Genomic DNA, 13,467 nt, shown 5'->3' with positions numbered 1-13,467 from the left:
TGTCTGCGCAGGCGCTAACCAGGAACGGATGGTTTCGGGTAGCTAGTAGGTTAAGAAAGCTGGGAGAAGAAAGGAGACGGGAAGGGAGGGACAGTGAAGGAGAGGGGGAAGAAAGGAAGTGAAAAGACCTTGGCTGTTGGACTCTCAGATCTGGAATAGGCTGTATAGATGATCTCTTTGTTTATAATCTCTAATTGCCGAGGAACCCGAAGTTCAGAGTTAACCAGTGACTGACTCAGGACATGCAGAATGGCAAGACCCGAGGTAGAAGAGTTCACCTTTCCTGACTCTCAGTTTCCTGTTCCCTGAAAATGTCAGCTAGGGCAGCCCTGGTGAGTCCGGGAGAAAAAGGAGGCGTAGCCCTCCGCGTTCAGGAGGTCCAGGGCCCAGGAGAGAGAAAATGGGGGACAAGGACGAGGGGGAAAAGTGGAGAAGAGAAACCGAAATAGGGTGTGTCCCAAGTAAATGTACGTCGAGCCCGCCAAGCACATTCTCCCCTAGGGACACTTGCGCCTGCTGTTCGCCTTTCCTGGAATGCTCACTCAGGTGTCTGCACCAGCTCAAGTCTCTGCTCAAAAGTGACCTCTTCGGATAAAACTTCTCTGACCATCGTATCCAAGGTGGTAATTATTCCACCAATTTTTGGTTTAAGTTTATATACCAAAGCACTTATCACCACCTGGCATATGAATCTAGGAGTTCTTAACCAGAAGTTTGATTCATGAGTGGGCTTCAGGAAATCTGTGAACTTCCTGAAATATTATGTAAAATTTAATGGTCATGTGTGCCATCTGAACATCTGTCTAAGGGGAGACTGCAGATGGCTGTCTCTAGCGCAATGGTTTGTAATTTTTTCTTTAACTATGGACTGCTTTGAGAATCCGCATTGTTCTACAAAGAGCCATCTAGAAACTGAGGAAATTCCAGGTTAGACTAAGCACTTGGATTTTAAAATACTTTATTCTGGTCAACCTCTCCAGATTCCTGGGTAGGAGACAGCAACCAGTGATCCTGTGAAATATACCGTAGGCTTATCAGAAAACTACCTAGTTTGGGGAGGGCGGGTTCTTCTAGGCTTGGTAATCCTTCCATTGCTTTGTTTTTTCGGGAAAAGTATGTGTTTCTGGGATAGACAAAAAGGCCTGTGATGAGTAGGGATGTAGGAGTTGCTTATTACTAGGCTTGAAATCTTGGCTGTTTCCACTGTATCCTACCCCTACTGTTTACTAAAGTGTTGCCTACCAAATTGAATTGGAAGAGAGAAAAAACCCTTGAATTTCATCAGAGAAGCTTAGTAGTAATACTACACTGTCATATTTCTTGGCCTCATCCTATGTTCACTTAACACAATTTGCTAATACTTGATTCTGGGACCAATATAGATACTAACATACTTTCCTTATTCAGATCAACAGATCCTGACTGTCATCAGCAACCTGCTAACTCCTGTATAACACTGCCAATTATATAATTTAAAATCTCTAAGTTAAACACTGCCTCATGTTCTCAGTTCTAGTTTCAAGGTTGCATGGTGTAATTAAAACAACACTGACTTTTTTTTTTTTTTTTTTTCAGTGACGGGGTCTTACTATATTGCCCAAGCTTGTCTCAAATTCCTGGCCTCAAGACCTCCTCTCACCTTGGCCTCCAAAAGTGCTGGGATTACAGGCATGAGTCACTGTGCCCGGCTGAAAGAACACTGGTTTTTAACACCTAAAATACTAGATCCCATTCCCAGTTTTATCAGTCATTAGTTGTGACCTGGACAAGCTTCTATACCTGTCTAACAGGGTAAATAAAACCTACCCTGGTACCTCAAAAGATTATTATGAGAATTGGGTGACGTAATGGATGCAAAGATGCTTTGTCACCTGCAAAGTGCTATATGTAGTTCCATGCAGTACTATTCAAATACCACCGAAGTATCAAAATCTTAGAATGTTAGAGCTGGAAGAGATTTCAGGAGCTCAGCAAGCCCCATTATTTTAAAGAGGAAGAGGTCGGGAGTGGTGGCTCATGCCTATAATCCCAGCACTTTAGGAGGTCAAGGCAGGCAGATCACTTGAGGTCAGGAGTTCAAGACCAGCTTGGCCAACATAGTGAAACCCAGCCTCTACTAAAAATACAAAAATTAACCGGGTGTGGTGGCATGCACCTGTGATCCTAGCTACTCGGGAGGCTGAGGCACAAGAATCACTCGAACCTGGGAAACGGAGGTTGCAGTGAGCCGAGATTGTGCCACTGTACTCCAGCCTGGGCAACAGAGTTGAGACTCCATCTCAAAAAAAAGAAAAACAGAAACTGAGATATATTGACAAATATGTTTGACTAGTAGGTGTACTTTCTGTGAAAAGAATACAAAAGCTCTTTTGAAACAATATAAAAGATCATCAATGGATAACTTTTTTTTTTTGAGTCTCACTTTGTTTAAGTGATTCTCCTGCCTCAGTCTCCCGAGTAGCTGGGATTACAAGCATGTACCACCATGCCTGGCTAATTTTTTGTATTTTTAGTAGAGACAGGGTTCTGCCATGTTGGCCAGGCTGGTCCTGAACTCCTGACCTCTAGTGATCCACCTGCCTCAGCCCCCCAAAGTGCTGGGATTACAGATGTGAGCCACTGCACCCAGCAATAAATAACTTTTTTGAAGGAACTCTGTGATAAACCCGTCACTTTTGAATCTATTGCAATTTTCATCACTATCTCGTGGTCATGCTTGGAAGTTCTTTTTGCTTCATGGAAACTATATATTAGTCCTATATTTAATCATTAATTACAGAGTAGCTGAGGGAACATTTTCACAGAGAATGTAGTAATAAAGCATAGAAAGAGTAGCTAACCAAATGCCTGTTGGTATGATTTTTCCCACTACAGTTTCTCGGGTCAGGCATTGCAAAAGATAAATTAGGGTCATTGTATCTCTGAGCATCTAAGACAAATTATAACCCAGAGATGGTCAGTTTAGGCAAAATATCCTAAAAATAATTTTTTTACAAAAGGCAAGATGTGTATAAATAAGAAGAGTCCTGGCTGGATCCGACAAAATGAAGTGATTCCATGGGATTTGCATAAAATTTAGACCCTCAGGTTTTTTATTTCTTATCCTCCTCTGCAGCCCTCTAGATTTGTTAATACATAATACTTACTCTGCTGCTTTAAGTGGAATCCACTGGCAAAATGTCCCCCTCCTGTATTCCCCCACCTATGTTAAACACTCTAAAGCAGGGGTCCCCAACCCCCAGGCCATGGACTGGTACCAGTCCATGGTCTGTTAGAACCTGGACACACAGCAGGTGAATGGTGGGCAAGTGACAAAGCTGAGCTCCACCTCCTGTCAGATCTGTGGTGGCATTAGATTCTCACAGGAGCTTGAACCCTATTGTGAAAAGTGTAGGTTGTGCGCTCCTTTTGAGAATCTAGTGCCTGATGATCTGTCACGGTCTCCCATCACCCCCAGATGAGACCATCTAGTTGCAGGAAAACAGGGCTCCCACTGATTCTATATGATGGCATAATAGTAGAAATAAAGTGCACAACAAATGTAATGTGCTTGAATCATCCAGAAACCATACTCCCACCCCACTCCCATCCATGGAAAAATTGTCTTCCACAAAACTGGTCCCTTGTTTGAAAAAGTTTGGGGATCACTGCTCTAAAGAGAGAATTACTCAGAATAAAGCCCAGTCCTTCCAAACTAAACATCAGCGCCTTGGAGTATATCTTCACCCCTCCTCTTTGTCCTTTGGACCATTCATTTTCTGGTAGCCTCACTACTGTTGCTATAGAGACAGTGATGTCACCAATTGTGATTCTGATGTCACTCTCCGGTCTCAGCAAGGGGGAGGTACATGGAAGGCCGCAGGAAGAAACAAGATCTTGAGCTGAGCCAGAACATCCCAGCATCTTCGTTGACTTTAAAAGTGTGTTCTGGAGTCTTCTGTGGTTCACTGTTCCAGTGCTACAGAGGTAGGAAATCTTACTGGACTGATAAAACAGCCCATTTTCTGATCCTCTGTGGTTGGAAGGGAGAATTCAGTGACAAGCGATAGGAAGCTTTTTATATTCAACCTAGCATTGTTCTTCCGTCCAGCCAATTTTTTTTTTTTTTTTTTTTTTTTGAGATGGAGTCTCACTGTGTTGCCCAGCTGGAGTACAGTGCTGCAATCTCGGCTTGCTGCAACCTCCACCTCCTGGGTTCAAGTGATTCTTCTGCCTCAGACTCCCGAGTAGCTGAGATTATAGGCATCCACCACCTCACCTGCTATTTTTTTGTATTTTTAGTAGAGACAGGGTTTCACCATGTTGGCCAGGCTGGTCTCAAACTCCTGACCTCAAGTGATTCCCCCCGCTTCGGCCTCCCGAAGTGCTGGGATTACAGGTGTGATCCACCACACCCAGCCTGCTCAGCCAATTTTAATCTTACCTCTGAGTCCTCTGGAAATAAATGAACCTCTCCTTCAGCAGCATTAAAGTCAAACCTGCCATCTTTGCTGCTGACATTGTGATTGTGTTACAGATTTGACAAGATCTCCTCAGCCATCCTTTTGGAGACATGAAGGGTCTTACTTCCTGCTTCCCCATTTGATAGAGTAGACGCTTGGCTCCCTACTGACTTTTCCTATTCATTGTGTGGCCATTCCTAAATTTATTTTCTTTCCAGTGCCCCAGGAGCAAAATAGAACTGGTATACCCTGAGTCCAATTCTCATGCACTTTTATCCTCTCACTGTTATTTCTGAAGCCTTGGTTAGACAACAGAACTGGGAAAGGGCAGTATCTATATAGCTATGTAGTGAAAGTATCTGTACTAACAGTGATTAGAAGAAGAAGCTATTACTTAGGGAAGGTAAAAATAAAGACGTTCCACCGGAAAGCTTAACAATGAATAGTGCCATTGAGACACACATACACACACACACACACACACCCCTTTATTTAAACAAAATCGATTGAAACTCTGATTTAATCAGCAACCAAGTTTATCGAGATTCTACAATGTAGCAGGCACTTACAGAAAGGAAGGCAGTAAAAGAGAATGGATACAAGAAACATATTCTTCCCTCTCAAAGCTAGTAATAAAACCTGGTTGAATAAACCTCAAAACTTGATCAACTACTTAGCAACCCTGCAAGAGCTTTACTTATGCTTTCTGCAATCTGAGTTTTTACATGAGTTCAGGAACCTTGGGTAAACAGGAGCCTCTCACTTAAAATGGATACAGGAGAAAACTGCCTTGAGATAGAGCTGTAGTCTAGGATACAACCACCATAACCAAGCCACTGTGTTGCTTATGCCCTTCATGACTGGCATTCAGATTTGCACTCCTCAACTTGAAGTCATCATCACATTGACATCTTTGGGGAACATTTTAGTCCAGTCCTTCTATTGGCCATGGGAAAATTTCACAGCTGCCAGAATGTTGGCAGGGCTGGAATATCTAAAGGAATATATCCGCTGATTCTAGTATTTCTTTTCTGAGCCTCAATATCCTAATCTATAAGCTGAGAGTATTAGAAAACATGGTTTCTAAGGTCTATTTATCTTTAATAGATAGCACAAAGTAATCATTTTCTCTTTTGTTTTCTACCCTAACTCCAGGATATTGTTTACCAACTTTTGAACTTATAGTAATTTATGAATCCATTCACTGACTTCATTAAACTCTTTAGATCTTCCATCTTCTTTTCCACTTCATTATAAGAAACATTGATTTAGAAATCTGAATATTGTAATCATTAGTAAGTATTAAAGTCCCTCTTTATAGATGCTATCATCTAGGACAATTAGGAAGTTGTAAAAGTCCAAAACAAGCTTCATGATGCAGATAAACCCACACATAGGACCTAGAAAATAGAATTAAAACATTAGAACATATGTAGGTGAAGTGTTTGCTGAATATTTTTGACTAGTAGTTACGCTTTCTATGAAAAAAAAATACAAAAGCACTTTTAAGATGTTGATTTATATGCACTAGTGGAATAGGAAGGTCTGTTAGTAAATCATTGACTAAGTCTGTGGGGTGACTGTATCTCCCAAAGGAGTCAAGCTTCAAGAAGTCTTGAATATGTGGATTACCACCATAGTAAATTTGAGCAAGCCATCTCTTTTTTGTCCTTGGATTCTCCAATCCAAAAGAAAAAATGAGCTATCTAAAAATGGGCAGACTGCATGTTCATTCTTCCAGCAGATAATTATTGAGCTCCAATTTTAAGATACTAGCTACTATGAGGGATACCAAGATGAATAGGAAAATGCCTCTCCACTTATGAAGTCACCCAATAAAGAAGATGAATATAGGGGAGCAATTAAAATACCAGATAGAATGTACATGTTGAAACAAAATGTGATGGAAACCTCAATGAGGGAGCAATCACATTCATTAGGTACCTAGAAAATATTTCATGGATGGGGTATCCCTTGACCTGGGCTAATAAGTAAGGGTAGAATTTAGAGAGCGATTACTGGGGGGCTGGGTGGATATTCAAGAAGAGAGTACAGTGCTCTAATGTCTTCCGCTGAAATGTCTGAGTAGAACCAGAACAAGGAAGTTAATTAATCTGGAAGATATCTGTGAACTTCCTTTATAACTTGAAGGTGTGTATTTCTTTCAAGTCCTCAAAGATGCATGCAAAGTGTTTTGAGTTCCATAAATTCAGGGTGCTTATTCTTCATTCCAGCTATTTTTCTTCCAGCTTCCTATTCGAGCAAGTTTAAAATTAAGCTAAAAATTTTTAGGGTCTTCGTCGTTTAAAAAGACTGTATACCAATGATTTCAAAGTGAGGAGTAACAGTCGTCATTTAAGAAATCATTGGTCCAAAAGTGGTACCTTTTTTGTCATGTGGGAACTGCCAGACTGCATCAAGAATAAGATGTGCACTCATGAAATGTGAATGTCATTTTGAGCTCATTACTTAAATGCACATGTGATAAACAATAAATAAGTCAAAATCATTATTTTGAATAAGAACAATGAGTTTCATCTGTAAAATTACTCATTTTTATCTGTGTCTTTCCATTGCAGATTCCTTATATTACATGGCAGGAGGGGGATAAACGGGGATACAGGAGACAACAATAAATTAATCAAGAGCTTTCCTCATATCTCAGAACCTATCCTCAGTAAGAGTAAGTGGTCACATAGTTTCTGTACTTTTTGTACATAATTATCAGCATTTTGATTATATATAACTGAAATAAGGCAATAGATCCTATTGATTTTGTCACAATTTTCTATTAGAAGTAACTCATTTGGATGAAATATAAACTGAAGATTAAGAGGTTGTGTTTCTGGCTCTCACTTTTACTATCAATAATCTAGGACAACCTGCTTCTGAGTCTTCCAATTCTTTGGCCAAATAGTAATAGCATTCATTATTTTCTTTATAGTAATGATGCAAGCATAATAATATTTATATGTATGTATGTTTATGAAGAGGACATTACAGAGTTTAACTTCATAGACATTAGCAACTTCTTTGTTAAGATAACAAAACATTAAAATAAGATACCGAAGAAAACTAGGAAATCTGGCCGGGTGCGGTGGCCCACACCTGCAATCCCAGCACTTTGGGAGGCCAAGGCTGGTGGATCGCTTGAGGTCAGAAGTTCGAGACCAGCCTGGCCAACATGGTGAAACCCTGTCCCTACTAAAAATACAAAAATTAGTCAGATGTTGTGTGCCTGGTGTAGTCCCAGCTACTTGGGAGGCTGAGGCAGGTAATCATCACATTAACATTTTTGAGGAACATTTTAATCCAATCCTTCTATTGGCCATGGGAAAATTTGACAGCTTCCAGGATGTTAGCAGGGCTGGAATATCTAAAGGAATTAGATATTCCCTTGGGAAGCAGAGGTTGCAGTGAGCATCCTGGGAGGCAGATGTTGCAGTGATCCGAAATCACGCCAGTACACTCCAACCTGGCCGACAGAGTGAGACTTTGTCCCTCCCTCCCCTGAAAAAAGAAAGAAAGTTAGAAAATCTGTCTCAGAGAAAATTTTTAAAGAAATGGGTAAATAATTATCTTTCTGGACCTACCCTGTTTTTCTCACAGAGTCTCTCCAGATAAGCCCTGGTCTAGGAATTCTTAATTCTTGATGTGTTTTAGAATCACTCAGGGAGCATTTAAGAATTTTAAGCGGCCGGGCGTGGTGGCTCAAGCCTGTAATCCCAGCACTTTGGGAGGCCGAGGCGGGTGGATCACGAGGTAAGGAGATCGAGACCATCCTGGCTAACATGGTGAAACCCCGTCTCTACTAAAAATACAATAAACTAGCCGGGCGTGGTGGCGGGCGCCTGTAGTCCCAGCTACTCGGAGGCTGAGGCGGGAGAATGGCGTGAACCCGGGAGGCGGAGCGTGCACTGAGCCAAGGTCGCGCCACTGCACTCCAGCCTGGGTGACACAGCGAGACTCCGTCTCAAAAAAAAAAAAAAAAAAAGAATTTTAAGAATGCCTAAGTTTCCCCAACCAAAAACCATTAAAATAAGCTTTTCGGGGGGTGGTAACTTGGATTCAGTATCTTTACACAGTTCTCTCGGTGATGCTCCTGTCTAATTAGGGTGGAGAACCCACTGTTTACCGAAGGAATCCATTGTATTTGAGTGCCTGGAAGATTAAAATAAACTGCTTCCTTAGCTCAGTAATCTGAGTGAGTGACTTCTGTGTGAAAATGAGTACAAATCCTTGTGGGAGCAAAGAATAAGTATCTCTTAAGAGATCTTGTATTTTCTTTGTAACGATTATCTAAAACACCCTGTATAACAAAAATGACATATCCACTTATATAAGTTTCAATGATGTATTTAATCTTTCTTTGATCTGTGTTGGTTTTATTTTGAGGGAGGACATCTCACCCTCACCGTAGTCCAAAGTCCTTTAAAACAAATATTTCCAGTTAACCAGATGTTCATGCCTTAATACTGCTTTACTTATTTCAAGCAATTCTTCATAAAACACAATTTCACTATAAAAAATTAGGATAAGTTGTTGGATTTCGTTATAACAGTATTTTAAACCAGTATTTGTTGGAATCAAAGCACAGAGATATTCTATTTCATATAGATGTTTGAGGCATTGGGGAGGAGACATGGGCTATCTTATTCCACTTTGATAATTGAGAAGTAAAGATCTGAGCAGAGTTTTTTTGCTTTTACATTTTTTAACGCCACCAACCCAAATGTCCATCAATGATAGACTGGATTAAGAAAATGTGGCACATATACACCATAGAATACTATGCAGCCATAAAAAAGGATGAGTTCATGTCCTTTGTAGGGACATGGATGAAGCTGGAAACCATCATTCTCAGCAAACTATCACAAGGACAGAAAACCAAACACCGCATGTTCTCATTCATAGGTGGGAACTGAACAATGAGAACACTTGGACACAGGGCGGGGAACATCACACACTGGGGCCTGTCATGGGGTGGGGAGATGAGGGAGGGATAGCATTAGGAGAAACATGTAATGTAAATGACGAGTTAATGGGTGCAGCAAACCAACACGGCACACGTATACATATGTAACAAACCTGCACATTGTTTGTACCCTAGAACTTAAAGTATAATTTTATAAAAGAAAAAAAAGAAAAAATAAAATAAAATAAAATATTACTGCACCCCCTCCAAAAAAAATTTTTTTAATGCCAACTGAGCCTAGGTGATGAACAGGGAAGGAGGGGTGAGCTAAGCAGAGAATATAAGAAGGGAAACTTCAGTGTGGAAGCCTGGGAATGGAAGTCTGGCATAGAAAAAGAGGGCAAAGAGAAGGTTCTCATACTTTTAGATGATCAGTGGATAACTCTAAGTCATCATGAGAGTTGGCCGTGTTTTCAAAGACTACCAAGTAAGATTCAATGTTGTGGAAAGTGTGTGACACTAAGGCCAAAGCCCAAAGGAGTACATAGAATAAGTACTATGATACTCAGTTGTGAGGGGAATCAATGAAAGCCGCAGGTATAAGCAATTTGTTTAAGAAAAATGACTGCAAATGGAAAAAGAGAGAAATAGTAGCTAGAGGGAAACTTGGGGTGGAATAAGACAATTAAAGTGAATCTCAGTTTTCTGGCTTAGAAGACCAGGTAAATGGTGGTGCCATTACTGAGATTAGGGAATATACCAAAGTATTTAGGAGGTTGTGAACGAATTCAGATCAGCAAGGGAATCACTGCATCCATGGACAAAGGTCCTTTGAATGGCGCACATGACATCTCTTTTGTCTTGACTGATATTCAGAAATTGGGCTGAACCATAGAGGCTGAGAATTCCCCCAGGATCCTTGGCTAATTAGAAGAGATGGGTCTTAAGAAAGAAGTACCAGACTTACTGCTAGTATGAGTAAGTTACAGCTTTAGAAATGAATTAAAAATAGGTGGATACAGTGGTTCCAAGATGTCCAAACAGGAACAGCTCCAATCTACAGCTCCCAGCGTGAACAACACAGAAGACAGGTGATTTCTGCATTTCCAACTGAGGTACCGGATTCATTTCACTGGGACTTGTCAGACAGTGGGTGCAGTACAGTGGGTGCAGCCACCAAGCATGAGCTGAAGCAGGGCAAGGCATCGCCTCACCTGGGAAGTGGAAGGGGTCAGGGAATTCCCTTTCCTAGCCAAGGGAAGCTGTGACAGATGGCACCTGGAAAATCGGGTCACTCCCACCCGAATACTGCGCTTTTCCAATGGTCTCAGCAAATGGCACACCAGGAGATTATATCCCACGCCTGGCTCGGAGGGTCCCACGCCCACAGAGCCTTGCTCATTGCTAGCCCAGCAGTCTGAGATCTGCAAGGCGGCAGGGAGGCTGGGGGAGGGGCGCCCACCATTGCTGAGGCTTGAGTAGGTAAACAAAGTGGCCTGGAAACCTGAACTGGGAGGAGCCCACCACAGCTCAAGGAGGCCTGCCTGCCTCTGTAGACTCCACCTCTTGGGGCAGGGCATAGCCAAACAAAAGGCAGCAGAAACCACTGCAGACTTAAATGTCCTGGTCTGACAACTTTGAAGAGAGTAGTGGTTCTCTCAGCACAGAGTTTGAGATCTGAGAATGGACAGACTGCCTCCTCAAGTGGGTCCCTGTCCCCCAAGTAGCCTAACTGGGAGGCACTCCCCAGTAGGGGCATATTGACACCCCACACAGCCAGGTACCCCTCTGAGACAAAGCTTCCAGAGGAACAATCAGGCAGCAACATCTGCTGTTCAGCAATATTCGCTGTTCTGCAGCCTCCGCTGCTGATACCCAGGCAAACAGAGTCTGGAGTGGACCTCCAGCAAACTCCAACACACCTGCAGCTGAGGGTCCTGACTGTTAGAAGGAAAACTAACAAACAGAAAGGACGTCCACACCAAAACCCCATCTGTATGTCACCATCATCAAAGACCAAAGGTAGATAAAACCACAAAGATGGGGGAAAAAACAGAGCAGAAAAGCTGAAACTTCTAAAAATCAGAACGCCTCTCCCCCTCCAAAGGAACACAGCTCCTCACCAGCAATGGAACAAAGCTGGACGGAGAATGACTTTGACGAGTTGAGAGAAGAAGTCTTCAGACGATCAAACTTCTCCGAGCTAAAGGAGGAAGTTCGAACCCATCGCAAAGAAGCTAAAACCTTGAAAAAAGATCAGACAAATGGCGAACTAGAATAACCAGTGTAGAGAAGTCCTTAAATGACCTGATGCAGCTGAAAACCATGGCACAAGAACTATGTGACGAATGCACAAGCTTCAGTAGCCAACTCGATCAACTGGAAGAAAGGGTATCAGTGATTGAAGATCAAATGAATGAAATGAAGTGAGAAGAAAAGTTTAGAGAACAAAAGAGTAAAAAGAAACTAGCAAAGCTTCCAAGAAATATGGGACTATGTAATTCTACGTCTGATTGGTGTACCTGAAAGTGACACAGAGAATGGAACCAAGTTGGAAAACACTCTGCAGGAACTTCCCCAACCTAGCAAGGCAGGCCAACATTCAAATTCAGGAAATATGGAGAACCCCACAAAGATACTCCTTGAGAAGAGCAACTCCAAGACACATAATTGTCAGATTCACCAAAGTTGAAATGAAGGAAAAAATGTTAAGGGCAGCCAGAGAGAAAGGTTGGGTTACACACAAAGGGAAGCCCATCAGACTAACAGCAGAGCTCTCAGCAGAAACTCTCCAAGCCAGAAGAGAGTGGGGGCCAATATTCAACATTCTTAAAGAAAAGAATTTTCAACCCAGAGTTTCATATCCAGCCAAACTAAGTTTCATAAGCGAAGGAGAAATGAAATCCTTTACAACTGAGAGATTTTGTCACCACCAGGCCTGCCGTACAAGAGCTGCTGAAGGAAGCACTAAACATGGAAAGGAACAACTGCTACCAGCCACAGCAAAAACATGCCAAATTGTAAAGACCATCAATGCTAGGAAGAAACCGCATCAACTAACGAGCAAAATAACCAGCTAACATCATAACGACAGAATCAAATTCACACATAATAATATTAACCTTAAATGTAAATGGGCTAAATGCTCCAACTAAAAGACACAGACTGGCAAATTGGATAAAGAGTCAAGACCCATCAGTGTGCTGTATTTAGGAGACCCATCTTATGTGCAGAGACACACATAGGCTCAAAATAAAGGGATGAAGGAAGATCTACCAAGCAAATGGAAAACAAAAAACGGCAAGGGTTGCAATCCTAGTCTCTGATAAAACAGACTTTAAACCAACAAAGATCAAAAGGGACAAAGAAGGCCATTACATAATGGTAAAGGAATCAATTCAACAAGAAGAGCTAACTATGCTAAATATATATGCACCCAATACAGGAGCACCCAGATTCATAAAGCAAGTCCTTAGAGACCTACAAAGAGACTGAGACTCCCACACAATAATAATGGGATACTTTAACACCCCACTGTCAACATTAGATAGATCAATGAGACAAAATTAAAAAGGATATCCAGGAATTGAACTCAACTCTGCACCAAGCAGACCTAATAGACATCTAGAGAACTCTCCACCCCAGATCAACAGAATATACATTCTTCTCAGCACCACATCACACTCCAAAACTGACCACATAGTTGGAAGTAAAGCACTCCTCAGCAAATGTAAAAGAACATAAATTATAACAAACTGTCTCTCAGACCACAGTGCAATCAAACTAGAACTCAGGATTAAGAAACTCACTCAAAACTGCTCAACTACATGGAAACTGAACAACCTGCTCCTGAATGATTACTGGGTACATAACGAAATGAAGGCAGAAATAAAGATGCTCTTTGAAACCACTGAGAACAAAGACAAAACATACCAGAATGTCTGGGACACATTTAAAGCAGTGTGTAGAGGGAAATTTATAGCACTAAATGCCCACAAGAGAAAGCAGGAAAGATCTAAAATTGACACCCTAACATCACAATTAAAAGAACTAGAGAAGCAAGAGCAAACACATTCAAAAGCTAGCAGAAGGCAAGAAGAAAACTAAGAT

At 41.6% G+C, this 13,467-nt stretch overlaps 1 protein-coding gene across 4 annotated transcripts in view; it reads left to right on the top strand.

Annotated features, from left to right (window-relative positions):
• The window catches only part of AKAP3 (A-kinase anchoring protein 3), a 42,196-nt gene continuing 28,729 nt past the window's right edge, over window positions 1-13,467 (top strand). Inside the window, exons 1-3 of one of the 4 annotated variants that reach the window (XM_001101659.4) lie at window positions 53-332; window positions 3,835-3,966; window positions 7,022-7,125. The gene's annotated coding sequence lies outside the window, so the exon portion shown is untranslated. Of the gene's footprint in view, window positions 621-3,834; window positions 3,967-7,021; window positions 7,126-13,467 lie in introns of all 4 variants that reach the window. The other 3 variants (XM_015150851.3, XM_015150853.3, XM_015150852.3) reach the window with 3 other exon arrangements.

This window comes from Macaca mulatta, chromosome 11 (assembly GCF_049350105.2).
Source record: "Macaca mulatta isolate MMU2019108-1 chromosome 11, T2T-MMU8v2.0, whole genome shotgun sequence".
In the NCBI taxonomy this organism is placed as follows: Eukaryota; Metazoa; Chordata; class Mammalia; order Primates; family Cercopithecidae; genus Macaca; species Macaca mulatta.
Note: the sequence above shows the minus strand (reverse complement) of the source record. Positions and strands in the feature narration are given on the sequence as shown.